This window comes from Heptranchias perlo, chromosome 17 (assembly GCF_035084215.1).
Source record: "Heptranchias perlo isolate sHepPer1 chromosome 17, sHepPer1.hap1, whole genome shotgun sequence".
NCBI lineage: Eukaryota > Metazoa > Chordata > Chondrichthyes > Hexanchiformes > Hexanchidae > Heptranchias > Heptranchias perlo.
Genome location: NC_090341.1, coordinates 24,262,961 through 24,278,246, shown reverse-complemented (window position 1 = coordinate 24,278,246; position 15,286 = coordinate 24,262,961).

Here is a 15,286-nt window from a genome sequence, read left to right as displayed (position 1 = left end):
TAAGCACACTCCAGTCTCTTGCATGTCTGCTTCAATTCTGTTTTTTCTGTTTCACACTTTCTTCCAGACTGTGCTAATTACTGCAGATAACTAGCATGCATCCAGGCGGTAAATGGGTGGTTGATGGGCAGGGCAAGAGTGGCAGCTGCCCGGAGGAGTCAGCAGAGGATCCTTGCGATTTTCTGGATCTCTGTAAGCAGCTTGCCAATTTGGAAGTGGGAAACTGGGCATTGTGACTGTTTCTCAAGGGCCTGCATCATTAGCTTATGGAGGTGGTGGGGGGTGGGGAGGATGCATGCATTTCTTGTGTGGAACAGATGGAAGCAGCACTGCAGCAGCAGGCAACATGAGATCAGATCCTACAGCAGCAATTACAAGCACTTACAAATCTTTAAGATGGAAAAAACATAGGAACAGGAGTAGGCCAATGAGCCTCTCGAACCTGTTCCGCCATTCAATTGGATCTGTACCTCAACTCCATTTACCCACCTGTGATTCATATCCGTTGATACCTTTACCTAATAAAAAATCTGTCGATCTCAGTCTTGAAAATTTCAATTGACCCAGCATCCACAGCCTTTTGTGGGGGGAGAGAATTCCAAAATTTCCACTATCCTTTGTGTGAATATGTGCTGCTTGATTTCACTCCTGAATGGATTAGCTTTAATTTTACAATTGTGCCCCCTTGTTCTGAATTCCCCCGCCAGATGGAATAGCTTCTCTGTGTCTACTCTATTGAATTCTTTTATCATTTTAAACATCTCAATTAGATCAGTCTTCAACCTTTTAAACTCAAGGGAATTACAACCCAAGTTTATTAAAACCTGTCCTCAATAATTTAACCCTTTAAGCCCCTGTATCATTCTGGTGAATCTGCACTGTACCCCCTCCAAGGCCAAAATATCCTTCTTGAGCTTCAGTCCCCAGAACTGAAAGCAATACTCCAGATGGAGTCTGACCAAGGCTCTGTATAAATGAAGCATAACTTCCTCCCCTTTGTATTCCAACCCTCTTGAGATATAGGCTAACATTCTATTAGCCTTTTTGATTACTTATTGTACCTGTGCACTAGGTTTTAGTGATTTGTGTATGGACACCCAAATACTCCCTTTGTTCCTCCACAGTTCCTAGCCTTGCCATTAAGAAAATATACCAATTTGTCTTGGATCCAAAGTGAATGATCTCACATTTCCCCACATTGAACTCCATCTGTCACAGTTTTGCTCATTCACTTAATCTATCTATGTCCCTTTGTAACTTCATGCTCTCATTTACAAAACTTACTGTTCCTCCTAACTTAATGTCATCTGCAATCTTGGAAATACAACTCTCTATTCTGTCATCCAAGTCATTAATATATATGGTGGGTTTTTTTATTCGTTCATGGGATGTGGGCGTCGCTGGCGAGGCCAGCATTTATTGCCCATCCCTAATTACCCTTGAGAAGGTGGTGGTGAGCCGCCTTCTTGAACTGCTGCAGTCCGTGTGGTGAAGGTTCTGCCACAGTGCTGTTAGGAAGGGAGTTCCAGGATTTTGACCCAGCGACGGTGAAGGAACGGCGATATATTTCCAAGTCGGGATGGTGTGTGACTTGGAGGGTAACGTGCAGGTGATGGTGTTCCCATGTGCCTGCTGCTCTTGTCCTTCTAGGTGGTAGAGGTCGCGGGTTTGGGAAGCCTCAGAACAGATCCCCGGGAAACACCATTTGTCACATCCCACCAATCAGAGTACGTTCCCTAAATCCCTACTCTCTGTCTCCAACCCTCCAAACAATTAGCAACCAATGTTGCAAGCTTACCTCCAATTCTTTGCGCTCTCATTTTGCTAACAATAAAATCCACAACCTACTGCAAGTAAAATGTCTCCAAAACGTCTAGACAGCTTTACCTGAAAACTGACCACATGTAATAGGCGTGGGAAGACCTAGCAGTTGCTTTATTTTATTTTCAGGCTGCTACCACCTTGGTTTTGAGACAACTCTGCCCCACCCCCCCATTTTGGTTTATTTTTTAAAACTTTATTCTTGTTTTTAATGTTATCTGCTTTGATCTTAGTGAATCTGCACTGTACCCTCTCTACTGCCTCAATATCCTATGATCTTCCTATTCTTGTTTTTGCTGCTGGTTCTCTGGTCACTGGTTGTTCACTGGTCTTGCTGCTGACTCACACCAAGTGGCCTGGCCAATACAGGGCTGATAGATTTTTGGTCAAGATAAAATAGGAAACATAGGTGCAAATGCAGAAAGAGACAGTATGTCCTCTTTGGATTATTATTATTTGTTTCATTACTTTCAATAAAATCAAAATTATTAAATGCTCTATATCTATGAAAAATGAGAACTAAGTATTTGATGGAGTTTATTTTGCTTATTGAAGAATGTACACAACGGAGTTCAGAATGCACAAAGAAATCATTGAGGAGTAATCCTCAATAACTAATGCTTTGTTAACTTTGGCAGAGCCATATCAGCCTAAATCCAACCATCAACTGACAGGGTAAACTTGCTTATTTATATTTGTCCTCCACATTGGTCCTGACCTACGAAAAACCCACACTCATGTGTAGGATAGGTTTCAAAAGTGAAAAAATGTGGAGGCAGTCCAGTATAAATAATACCCAGATTTTCTACAGCATTTAGTACATTCTGGTCTCTAAAGCCTCAATATTCCACTATAGGAAGGATATTGACGCTTTAGAGAGGAAACAACACAGATGCACCAGGTCACCAGTGTATGAGGAAATACAAATATGAAGAAAGTCTTGAAAAATTGGATTTTTTTTTTTGTTAGAACAAAGCAGATAATGGGGCGATGTAATAGAATTGTTTGAAATGATGAAAGGATGGGACAGGATAGATGGACGCAGACTGTTTCCAGTAGTTGAGGGGTCCAGAAATACAGAGTTGTGAGGCTGTGAAAGTCACTACCAAGGTTAGCGGTTGAGACAGAAACTATGCCAACATTCAAGGTTAGATTGAATAGGTGGATAAAGGAAAGGGGGTTGAATGGATATGGGAAGAGGTTAGGAAAACGTGATTAGAACTATTTGCTCACAGAGGGTAAATGCCTATGTGGACTGGTTGGGCTGAATGGCCTATTTCTGCATTGTAACTTTAACATCTTTCACACACAATATGAGTTGATTTTATCAATGATGTAACTGTTCCAGACCTCAGTACGGTCATTGGAAAGATTGTCGCTTTTGCGACGAATCATTAGTATTGCTTTCTGTTGTCTTCCAGGGCCTTCACGAGGAATCATCGGAAATGGAAGAAAGTGATTCCTTAGAGGAGCACCGTCACAGGACATACAGCCATGCATCAGCGCCGATACTCGCACTTCGGTGGGTCCTGTTAGACAGTTAGTTGGGTTGTCACCTGGTGATTCACTACTCACAAGTGAGCACAAGCAGACACTGGTGGCAGGGGCAGCTGTGGAGAGTTTGCATCGGGGGGGCACAATCCTCACCAAGTTCTGCTCAGATGAACATAGATGCTGAACCCCCTTGAGAAGGAGATTGATAGAGGTGCAGCAGCAACTTTGTGAAATAATGGAAGAAGTGCCAAGCACACTCTCCACAATAGCAGAGAGGATGAAGGAGTCCAACTCCATCACTAGATTGTGGCGCAGGTAAGTGCGAGAATGTCTGCAATGGAGAGAATGGTAGCCTTCATTAAGCTTCAAGCACGGCTCTCAAATGAGTCCATGCAGGCCATGACAACAGCCGTGCGGATTCTGGATGCCAACATGTCTGCCGCCTTAAACAGGCAGACAGATACGTTAGCCATGCCTTAAAATGTGGTACATCTGCTCACCAACCTGTTGGCCAGCAGAGTACTGGGAGTAATGTGGCACTGGCCTGGAAGAGGGATGGTAGCGAAAGAGCACACAAAAGTGGGGACTCCACTCAAAGCACTCCCACATCTCATCCGTTGACCCCTCCTCAACCAATACCTGCAATGCTGCCTCCTCTCCATTGATGGCCTGGTCTGCCCCTGCACAGGTGCAGGTGGAGCAGTCTTTGGCGGGGCCCTCACGGGCTCCAAAACCCAGAGGTCATAGGCAGTCAGGGCAGGGATCTGAGCAACCTGCCAATACCTCTGCTGCAGCCACAGGGGATACAGCATGTAGAAGCGGTAGAAAGAGAAAGGCTAAATAATTGTAATTCACCAAGAGTATGCACAAAGGTGTATGACAAGCTGTCATGTTGTTAATTTATATATTTTTTTGTTATGGCACATTAAATTTAATCATTATCACCACCACTGCTACATCTTGGCCATTATCGAGTTCCATTTGTGAATTTGCCCTTTCATGTGCTTCATCATGAATTCCAAGACATGATGCCACCCATTGGGCGCATGTGCAATGGGTGTTTGTGTGGTTGAAGGACTGTTTTGTGCAAGTGGAGGGAGTGAGGGGGTTGTTCCAGGCCACCTGAGTAACTCAATGTCTTCAATTTGAACATCTCATTATGAGAATCCGTTGGAGATGACAGCAGCCCTGGTATCATGGGCAGCAATATACATGGCTGCTCTGGGGATGGGTTCAACCATCTTCATTTTCCTCCTCCTCAGATGTACTCTGGAATAGATTCATTTTGCGCCCCATCTTGATCTTGTCAGTTTGAGGGGCTCCAAAATCATAATATCATTATAGTATCATAGTAGGTACATCACAGGACGAGGCCATTTGGCCCATCGTGCCTGTGCTGGCTCTTTGAAAGAGCTATCCTATTAGTCCCATTCCCTGTTTTTTTTCTCCATAGCCCTGTAAATATTTTCCCATCAAGTATTTATTCAACTCCCTTTTGAAAGTTACTTTTGAATCTGCTTCCACCACCTTTTCAGTCAGTGCATTCCAGATCATTTCAACTTCCTGCGTTAAAAAAATGTTTCCTCATGTCATCTCTGGTTCTTTTGCCAATCACCTTAAATTTGTGTCCTCTGGTTACTGATACTTTTACCACTGGAAATAGTTTCTCCGTATTCACTTTGTCAAAACCGTTCATGATTTTGAACACCTCTATCAAATCTCCTTTTAACTATCTCTGCTCTAAGGAGAATAACTCCAACTTCTCTATCTCTCCACATAACTGAAGTCCCTCATCCCTGCTACCATTCAAGTAAATCTCTTCTGCATCCTCTCTAAGGCCTTGGCATCTTTCCTAAAGTGTGGTGTCCAGAATTGAAACAATACTCAAATTGAGGCCTAACCAGTGTTTTATAAATGTTTAGCATAGCTTCCTTGCTTTTGTACTCTATGTCTCTATTAATATACTTTTTTAACAGCCTTCTTAACTTGTCTTGCCACCTTCAAAGATTTGTGTACATGCACTCCCAGGTCTCCCTGTTCCTGCACTTCCTTTAAAATTGTACCATTTCGTTTATATTGCCTCTCCTCATTCTTACTTCCCTGCGTTAAATTTCATCTGCCATTTGTCTGCCCACTTCACCAGTCTGCCTCTGTCCTCCTGAAGTCTGTTATTATCCTCCACATTGTTTACTACATTTCTGAGTTTCGTGTCATCTGCAAACTTTGAAATTTTACCCTCTATACCCAAGTCCAGGTCATTAATATATATCAAAAAGAGCAGTGGTCCTAATACTGACCCCTGGGGATCACCACTGTATACTTCCCTCCAGTCTGAAAGTCAACGATTCACCACTACTCTACTTTCTGTCCCTTACCCAATTTTGTATCCACGCTGCCACTGTCCCTTTAATCCCATGGGGTTTCATTTTGCTAACAAATGTATTATGTGGTATTTTCATCCAATGCCTTTTGAAAGTCCATATACACAACATCAACTGCACTCCCCACATCAACTCTCTCCGTTACTTCAAAGACCTCAATCAAGTTAGTTCAACACGATTTTCCTTCAACAAATCAGTGCTGACTTTCATTTATTAGCTCATACTTTTCCAAAAGCCAATTAATTTTGTTCCGAATTATTATCTCTAAAATTTTCCCAACCACCGATGTTCGGCTGACTGGCCTCTAATTGCCAGGTTTATCCCTCTCCCCTTTTTTGAACAGGGGTGTAACATTTGCAATCCTCCAGTCCTCCGGCACCGTCCCCATATCTAAGGAGGATTGGAAGATTGTGGCCAGAGCCTCCGCAATTTCTATCCTTACTTCCCTCAGTAACCTAGGATGCATCCCATCCGGACCGGGTGGTTTCTCTACTTTGAGTACTGCCAATCTTTTAAGTAACTTCTCTTTATTTTTATCATATCAATATTGCTACTACCTCCTCTTTTACGGTTACAATGACAGCAACCTCTTCTCTAGTGAAGACGGATGCGATGTATTCATTTAGTACTTCTGTCATGCTCTCTGCCTCCACAAGATGATCTTTTTTGTCCCTAATCGGTCCCACCCTTCCTTTGACTTACCTTTTACTATTTATATGTTTATAAATGACTTTTGGGTTACCTTTTATGTTAGCCGCTATTCTATTCTCATACTCTCTCTTTGACCCTCTTATTCCATTTTTTAGATCTCCTGTACACTTTCTATATTCAGCCTGGTTCTCTACTGTATTATAAACCTTACATTCATCATAAGCCTCCTTTTTTTGTTTTATTTTAATCTTTATATCTTTAGTCATCCTGGGAGCTCTAGCTTTGGATGCTCTTCCTTTCCCCCTCCTCGGGATGTGTCTACTCTGTATCTGAACCAACTCCTCCTTGAAGGCCTCCCATTGTCCAATTACTGTTTTGCCGACTAATTTTTGATTCCAATCCACCTGGGCAAGATTCCTTTTTAACTCACTGAAATTAGCCCTCCTCCAGTTTAGTATTTTCATATTTGATTGTTCCTTGACCTTTTCCATAACTATTCTAAACCTAATGTTATTATGATCACTGTGCCCCAAATGCTCCCCCACTGAAACATGCTCCACCTGCACCATTTCATTCCCCAGAGCTTGATCCAGCACTGTTTCCACCCTGGTTGGGCTAGAAACACACTGGGCTAGAAATTGGGCCATCTAGCGTCCATTGTTTCGGTGCTACGCAGTCTCTCGGAGTGCCAAGATGGCGTCTTGGATGCGCAGGCACGTTTCTAGCGTGACGTGTGTCGGACGCCATCTTGGTATAGGTAGTAGTGCATGCGCAGAGAGCAAACGCCAGCAGCATGTAAAGTAGGGAGAAAGTGCGTACAATCAGCGTGCAATGCTGATTTAAAGTGATAGACAGCATTTTGGCACTTAATGCTCCACTCAACCCACAGTCTTAACCATGCAGACCTGCACATGCCTTACAGTGCCCAGTGGACTCCCCTACCAGCGTTATTTAAAGGGACCATGCAGGTGTTGCAGGTTAGTTGCTGAATTATTGCTTCTGGCTGCTGGTGGAATAGGAAGTGTTTTTTGAAGCTCCCTATACTTACTGAGAGTTGCTCGAGTATATTTGAGAGTGGTTTGGTAGGTACTACCTTACAGTTCGGAAAGTTACAACCGTGGTTGAACAAGATTCCTGGCAACCATGGGTGGTCTGCTAGGGCTCCCGCTGAACATTGAACACAACTGGGACCATGCAGAGAGACCACGCACAGCAGGTCAAGCTGCGAGGAGAGGGGGGAGGAGGAGGAGGTGCAGAGCGGCGGCCATATCCAATGACTGCTTTCAGGGACCAGTTCTCTTACCTCAACACAAGCGAGGAGCATTGCATCTGACGGCTGAGGTTCACCAAGGAAGTCGTGATGGAGATCTGTCAACTGCTGCAGCCACAACTACAGCCTCAGGGCAGGGCAAGGACAGCACTGCCTGCGGTTGTCAAGGTAACCGTGGCGTTGAACTTCTGCATTTCAGGCCTCTACTGGCGACATGTGCAACATCTCACAGTTTGCAGTGCACTGCTGCATAAGGGAAGTCACAGAGACACTATACGAGATGAGGAACAGGTTCAACATGTTTCCTCAATAGAGACAAGCAGAACCAGTGAGCACAAGGGTTTGTTCGCATTGCTGGCTTCCCCATAGTGCAGGGTTCCATTGACTGGATGCACGTTGCCTTGTGTGCTCTGCGTATCAACTCGGCTGTCTTCGTGAGCTGAAAGGGCTTCCACTCCCTGAACGTGCAGCTGGTGTGCGACCACATGCATCGAATCATGGAGGTCGATGCCCGTTACCCTGGGAGCAGTCACGACGCCTTTGTTATGCGTCAGTCCAACATGCCAGCTATCTTTCACCCGGCTTGGCAAGTCTAAGGCTGGCTATTGGGTGACAAGAGCTATTGCCTCATGTGGTGGCTCATGACTCCGGTCAGGAACCCACGCACATGTGCAGAGCAGGCCTACAATGAGAGCCATGCTGCCACATGCAACATCGTGGAGCACACCATAGGCCTCCTGAAGCAAGGCTTCCACTGCCTGGACCATTCTGGAGGAGCTCTGCAGTACTCCGCTCAGCAGGTGGGAAGATTCGTGGTGGTATGCTGCATGCTGCACAACCTCGCCATCATGTGGGACCAGCCCTTGCCATCGATGATCGGACAAGACCCTGAACTAGAGGCTGAGGAGGAGGAGGAAGTGGAGGAAGACGCAAGGGGGCAACAAGGAACACACACCTTGTCTGCAAGGGCTCTGCGTGCTTACCTGATCTGTGCCCGGTATCAATAACGTGAACGACATCCCTCAACTCACCAACAGTCCTACTCTCCCTACCTGTCCGCTCCCACATGACCATCAAATTGCACCCCCATCTGATTACATATTGTTTCCCCCTCAGCTCATCACACAAAAAAACCCCACCACCAAATGCAAATTCAAAGCCACATTTATCAATTAACAAATGAAATTATGCAAACAAAATGAGACTGTTCACCCCTGTGCATTCCCTTACTGCCTGACGTTCGTGTGCCTTTACCTATCCTAGTGCTCCTATGAGGTGCATCCCCAATGGCTGGAGCATGGGTGATGGAAGGCTGCTGACCTTCAATTGAGGAGTGTGCAGATGGCCGTGGAGGATGACCTGGAGCAGCTCTGGGGCGGGATGGCCCATCTTCATACTGCACCATCTCAGCATGGGCTGCAGCAGTCTGGCCTGGCTGGCTGATGGCCAGTGCCCTTGTTGATGCCTGAGTGGCAGTGATGGGAGCAGGAATGCTGTCGTCTGGAGAGAAGACAGCAGGTCCGACTGCCATGGCGCCAATGCCACTCTCCCAGGGCGGCGCCTCAGCAAACCAGGTGATCAACTGGAGAACAGATTGCTGGAGTGCTGTGACGCCCTGGGAGCCCAATTCCACAGTGGTACCCGGAGCTTCCATTGCAGCAGTCTGCACTTCAACCATAGCTTGCAGACCTTTGATCGTATCGGTTTGTGCTGCAATGGAAGCCGCGACATCGGCCATCAGGCGCTGCGTCATGGTGGATTCCACAGGTGTGTTGATGGAGGTGACCACTCGTTCCATGTGAGAAAGGATGGACTCCAAGCTCTGCGCAAAGCCTGTGCCAAGTTCGAGGTGGATTCCTCCATGCCCCTCGTCATTGTGCGCAGGCTTTCTGGCAGGCTTTCCAGTGCACCAAGCATTTGGTGGTGTACGCCCATCAGCCGTCTTCTGTAGCCTGGCCCATTGAAGTCCTCATCTCACTCCTCTGCAGCAGAACGAGTGAGCGACCTCGCCCTCTGGTGAGCTGGCACCTGAGGTATCCGTTCCCACCCACCCCGGCTCCTGCACACTTGTGCCCAGTGTCTCATCACGTGCAGATCCCTCTCTAACCTAGCCTCTAAAGGACACGCAGTGTCAGTCTCTGAGCTGGTGGAAGCAAGTGTCAGATCAAGTGACGGTGTGGCTTCAGTGTTCCTCCTCCTCCTCCTCCTCTTCCTCGGAGGGTGCCGGCACCTGTTCTTGGGTATCTGCAATGACAAAGGGAAATAGTTTGAGTTGTGGAGCAGGAAGAGGAGCAAGTAAGATGTGTGTGCTGACAGCATCTGCAGCACGTGAGTCAGAAAAGATTGTGGAAGGAGCAAGATGTGGGAAACAAGAAGAAGCATTAGATATGCAGAGACGCCCCCCCCACCCCCACCCCCCCCACACCCTCTTCATCGGGACCTCCAGTGTGGCATGTAGTCACGGGTGCAGTGACGGCCTGCCCAATGATCCGAAGCACGGTCTCCTCCAAGGGACTGAGGACATGTAGGTGTGCCTGTCCTCCCTGAGGTCTCTCCTGCTGCCGGCTGTTAGGTGCCACCTTCTCCTGCAAGACAGAGGGCAGTGGTGTCAGTGAGTATCCTGCAAGGTGTCTGGGTGATGTGCCTGTCATGGTCAGATAGCTGCCAGTGTTTGTGACCTGTGAGTGGTGGTTGTGTGGCCTGCAAGTGTGCTACTATGTGAGGGTGAGATGCAGCATGCCGAGTGCAGCATTGCGTGCGGATGGGCAGTGTTTGTTGGTGGGTGGCTGACAGGTGGGTGTCATGCTTGGAGCAGTGTTGCAGTTGGTTCGATGTGCCACTTGACATTTGAATTCACTCACCTTCACCACTCGTGTCAAATCACTGAACTTCTTTCGGCACTGCACCCGCTTGCGTGGTGCCTTGCTCCTGGCGTTGACTTCCTGGGCCACAGCTTCCCAATGCCTGCAGGTACAGGTTGGCCCTCCTTTCGTCCATCCCCTCCACCAGGGCCTCCAGTGCATCGTCGGAGAAGAGTGGGGTGCATTCTCGTACCTGTCCCACAATTCTTCCTGCCATCTTTCCCTCCTCCCAGTGGACTGTGCACCTGCCATTTAAAATATGCACCTGCACCTTTAAGAGCCTCTCAGCAGCGCAGATAACACTGGCTGCACGGAGGAATCATTCTAATTAGCAGGCAGCATGAAGTTCACGTACTGCCTGCGCAGGAAGCACTGGGCGTGGCTTAGTCGCGGATTGCACTACCCGTGCCTGTTTAATTGCCTTGTCCAATTTAACCCCCACTGTTCCAGAAAGTTCTCATGTACACATTTCAGCAATTCCTCCCCCTCTTTGCCCTTTACACTGTTACTGTCCCAGTTTATATTTGGATAATTGAATTCCCCCATTATCACTACTCTATAGTTCTTGCATCTTTCTGTAATTTGCTTGCAAATTTACTCCTCTCTCTCCTTCCCACTATTTGGTGGCCTATGGTATACACCCAGTAGCATAATAGTGCCTCTATTGTTCCCAAATTCTAACTAAATAAATTCTGTTTTTGACCCCTCAACTACATCATCTCTTTCCAGTGCGATAATAGTTTCTTTGATCAATACAGCCATCTCCCTCCTTTCTTTCCTTCCTTGTCTTTGCTGAATACCTTGTAGCCAGGAATATTAAGTACCCAATCCTCCCCTTCTTTGAGCCAGGTCTCTGTTATTGCCACCGTATCATAGTCCCATGTGGCAACTTGAACCTGCAGCTTATTAACCTTATTTACCACACGAAGTACATTTACGCACATGCACTCCAATCTCATATTAGACTGTCTCACATTTGTCCCCCTGTCTGATGTTTTATCCTGGTGCCCATCCCCCTTCCAAATTAGTTCAACCCCCCCCCACCCCCGGCGAGGTCATTGATCCCAGCTCTGCTGAGGAGCAACCTGTTCATCTTGAACAGATCCCTCCAGCCCCAGAACTGCTCCCAATGCCCCAGGAATCTGAAGCCCTCCCTCCTGCACCATTGCTTCAGCCATGCATTAATCTGTCTTATCCTACTATTCCTATACTCACTAGCGTGTGGCACTGGGAGTAATCCAGAGATTACTACCTTTGAGGTCCTGCTTTTTAACTTCCTCCCTAGCTCCTGAGACTCTGACTGCAGGACCGTGACCGTTTTCCTTTCTATGTCATTGGTTCCCACAGGGACCATGACTTCTGGCTGTTCCCCTTACCCCTCAAAATGTTCTCGACCCCCTCAGTGATGTCCTTTACCCTGGCACCAGGGAGGCAACACACCATGCGGGACTCAAGTCGGTGGTTGCAGAAATGCCTGTCTATCCTCCTGACTATCGAATCCCCTATAAAAACTGCATTTCTTTTGCCGTCCTTTGCAGCAGAATCTCCCACGATGCCATGGATTTGCTCCTGACTGCACTCCCCCGAAGTGTCAACACCCTCACTGGTATTCAACACTGAATACCGGTTTGTCAGTGCCTGCCTATTCTTCCTAGTTTGTCTGATAGTCACCCATTCCCTCTCTGCCTGAACTCTCTATAGCTGTGGGGTGACCATGGAGATAAATTTATCTGAACACAAGAATTTTCAGTCTCAACAAAGAATCCTCAGTCTAAACACAAAGAACTCCCAGCCAAACATTTGTCTGACAGAACTGAATGCCCAGCTGCAATACCTCACCTTTTATTACCTTATTATTTTATTCACTACTCACCTGACGAAGGAGATAATCTCCGAAAGCTTGTGATTTTAAAATAAAATTGTTGGACCATAACCTGGTGTTGTAAGATTCCTTACATTTGTTCACCTTTTATTGAGATGTGTCAATCATTGGCTTAAAGGGCCAAATGAGCTTCGGCTGTAACTTGCCTCCATTTCAACGGCATGTTTCAGAAGCCACGGACGACACGGTCAGGAGTAGTTAAATCATTTTCTGTTGCAGAATCCACAAAAAATGAAGTACCTAAGTCTGTCAACTACCTGAAATGGGCCTTTAAATATCAGCCTGCCGGCTTTAAGTGGGGATGGGACTTTTAGGTTTCTGTTGTGTGTGCGCAGCCTAACGCATCTGGGTTAATCCCGGAAGTGGGTCCGTTGGAGCTCCAAAAAGCTGCTACTTTAACCATCTGTTCTCGGGGGCTAAAATTATCCCCAATGCTCTAGCTGAGGCCTAAGCAGTGATTTATAATGCAGTTCAATAGGTTCTTCAATAAATTTTCATCTAATTTATTTACTGATTTATGCACGTAAAGTGCTAATGGAATGCATACCCTTTAACAACTGCATTTGTGAAATGGGCGCTTTGTCTTGATAACTAGGTTCCAGCTGAGAACGAAAGGAATTCCAACAACATTTTGAAGCCTTCATCAAAGGCATCAAAATAGAGCTGTGAAGGGGGAGAGAGGTAGAGAGAAAGGCACAATTGAAATGAGTCATGAATTCACAGGCTGACATTTAATCCTTACCACCTGAATATTGTTTGATTTCAGCCTTGAAAAGAATTCCATGGCTGTTGCTGTCAAGAGTATGTTACTGTCAAGAATATGTTAGGAATCTTACAACACCAGGTTATAGTCCAACAGTTTTATTTGAAAATCACAAGCTTTCGGAGGCTTTCTCCTTCGTCAGGTGTAACCGTCCACCGCTTATAGCGGGCAAATCGCGTTAACATCAACACGCCTGCTATAAATGGTGCGGACTGTACTAATATAATCTTTCTTACCTGGTTCTTGTAGCCTTCAGCAATGTAGCATCTCTAACTTGCCCCAACCCCCCGCCTTTTCCCTTCAGGCGGTCTCTACCACCAGCGGATTCAGAGCAGAAACAAAGCAAAATGCTGCCATGCAGCAAACTCCGCCCACCAGCCAACTTTTACATATTGCAGGGCAAGATGCTGTGGATAAAGATGTCTGCCCCCAATGAGGCTCCAAGAAAATTTCTATGGCTGTGGTCCTCAAATCCTCAATTTTTTTCCATCAACCATCTTAGGTATGTCTGAAAACAGGCCATCAAATCAAAGAAAATCATCTCAGCCCCAGGACGTTGCTGCAGGAGTTCCTCAGGGCAGTGTCCTAGGCCCAACCATCTTCAGCTGCTTCAACAATGACCTTCCCTCCATCATAAGGTCAGAAATGGGGATGTTCGCTGACGATTGCACAGTGTTCAGTTCCATTCGCAACCCCTCAGATAATGAAGCAGTCCGTGCCTGCATGCAACAAGACCTGGACAACATCCAGGCTTGGGCTCATAAGTGGCAAGTAACATTCGCGCCAGACAAGTGCCTTCTCCAACAAGAGAGAGTATAACCACCTCCCCTTAACATTCAACGGCATTACCATCGCCGAATCCCCCACCATCAACATCCTGGGGGTCACCATTGACCAGAAACTTAACTGGACCAGCCATATAAATACTGTGGCTACGAGAACAGGTCAGAGGCTGGGTATTCTGCGGCGAGTGACTCACCTCCTGACTCCCCAAAGCCTTTCCACCATCTACAAGGCACAAGTCAGGAGTGTGATGAATCCTCTCCACTTGCCTGGATGAGTGCAGCTCCAACAACACTCAAGAAGCTCGACACCATCCAAGATAAAGCAGCCCGCTTGATTGGCACCCCATCCACCACCCTAAACATTCACTCCCTTCACCACCGGCGCACTGTGGCTGCAGTGTGTACCATCCAGAGGATGCACTGCAACAACTCACCAAGACTTCTTTAACAGCACCTCCCAAACCTACGACCTCTACCACCTAGAAGGATAAGGGCAGCAGGAACAACACCACCTGCACGTTCCCCTCCAAGTCACACACCATCCCGACTTGGAAATATATTGCCGTTCCTCCATTGTTGCTGGGTCAAAATCCTGGAACTCCCTTCCTAACAGCACTGTGGGAGAACCTTCACCACACGGACTGCAGCGGTTCAAGAAGGTGGCTCACTACCACCTTCTCAAGGGCAATTAGGGATGGGCAATAAATGCTGGCCTTGCCAGCGACGCCCACATCTCATGAACGAATTAAAAAAAACTCAGTGGTCTAGAAATCCTAGACATTTACAGGCGCGAAATGGGCGATTAAGTGTCCAATATGGCGGACTGCGTGCGCACACACATTCTGTACCAGAAGCGTGCCACCCGTCAATATTGGTAAAGGCTCCAGCATTGATGTCCAGGGCTCATGCCTGAAACAGCCTTTAGGCTCTTTGCATATGCAAATGGGGTTCTTAATGTCTGTTTGAGGACCCCTTCCTGAAATTGGGCTGCCCTGAACACAGCCGGCACTGGACCTGCTGCATTCAGGATAATCAGGTCTACATATGGCCTGACCAGTGGTCCTTAAAGGGACCACAGCAGACATGAAGACCGTTACCGTCCCCCACTCCGCCCCCTCTAAATCGTCTCCTCCCCCCTTCCAGATTGCTACCTCCCTCCCGATTGCCTCCTCCCCTCACCCCCAGAACCTACCTGAGGGCCACTACCGGGGAGGCAGCCAGCCCAATTTCACCCTTGTGGAACCGGTGAGCTGCCTCTGGATGCCCGTAGCTCGCTGGCAATACACTGATGAAGCCCGATGCCCAAGGTGCAATTTCAGGTGAGCCTCGGGACTTCGGTGTCTGGCACATGCTCACAGCGCACCACCTATTTCAGGCC